Source organism: Triticum dicoccoides, chromosome 3A (genome assembly GCF_002162155.2).
Source record: "Triticum dicoccoides isolate Atlit2015 ecotype Zavitan chromosome 3A, WEW_v2.0, whole genome shotgun sequence".
Classification (NCBI taxonomy): domain Eukaryota; kingdom Viridiplantae; phylum Streptophyta; class Magnoliopsida; order Poales; family Poaceae; genus Triticum; species Triticum dicoccoides.
Genome location: NC_041384.1, coordinates 588,989,395 through 588,990,634, shown reverse-complemented (window position 1 = coordinate 588,990,634; position 1,240 = coordinate 588,989,395).

The following is a 1,240-nucleotide window of genomic DNA, read 5'->3' as shown; positions in this document are numbered from 1 at the left end:
TCTGGAAGGGAACCGACAGGGATTGCCTTGTAGATGCCGGATCTAGTGGTGGAGTGGTGAGGAACACTAGATGAAAAAAAAATCGTATGTCAGATTTGTTTGGCTACTTCTAGATGCTTTCACTCTAGTGTAGTGTTTCTTTTCTTTTCTTTTCTACCCTACCTGTTGTTTCTAGAGTTCTCTAGTTATAAGTAGCTTATAAGTAGCTGTGAGTAGAATGGTGAATCCTAAGTAATATTTTCTAAAGTATTCCAGTTATAAGTAGAAGTATGTGAAGGCTTCCCAAAGCCCTATAAATAGAGGTCTTCACCTCTACTTTGTAACCTAGACTATGTACCCACTACCTATAATAGAACTTGTTGTTCTTATCTAAGATCATGGAGTAGATCTTGTGCTCTAGGAGTTCTGGATTGAACTCTTGCTGCCATATCGGCCTACATTCGCTACTAGAGTGATATCTAGCGCAGCATGTTGAAGTTGTTCCTTCAACACTTGTGTTGTACACATTGTAGCAGCAAGGTGGAGTTGCTCCTCCACAACCTTTGTGCTGTTTCAGGTGGTACCAGAGCCTCGTTGATCCATACTAGTTCTGTTGTCCTCTTCGAGAGCAAGCTGCAGCAAGCAATGGAGCAATTGGAGAAGAGGATGGATGTTGCAGAACAACAAATCAAAGAGCTGCGTGAAGATCTTAATCGGAGATTTGACCAGCTGGTTTAGATAATAAAAAGGTGTCCCCTGCTACCAATGAAGGAGATTCATCTAAAAAAGAAGAAGATGTTCATCAAAGAAGAAGGAGAGGTAATCTTGGAGCAAGACCGCCATAACAAAATGTTGTTCAATGTGCTTCAAGAAGGCCAATTTATGTTGAAGTTTCTGAAGATGAAGAATATGATGATGCCCTTGAAGAACCAAATCTCTACGCATATCGGAGAGCACCCAATCCTACATATGCAAGAGATACATACAAGGATGAAAGCCGAGATCCCAAGTTTTAATGTAAATGTTGATATTGAAGGGTGCCTAGATTGGTCATATGAAGTGGAGACTTTCTTTGAGGTTATGGAGGTTCCGGAAGATCGTAGAGTTCCTTTGGTCGCATACAAGCTGAAAGGAGGAGCCGATGCATGGTGGCATCGTGTTCAAGAAGAGCGCAGGCTGAGAGGAGAACCTCGTGTGAGAACTTGGAAGTGTCGTACGTTCGGTACTCGATCGATGGAGCGCGAAGAAAGTTCGACTACAT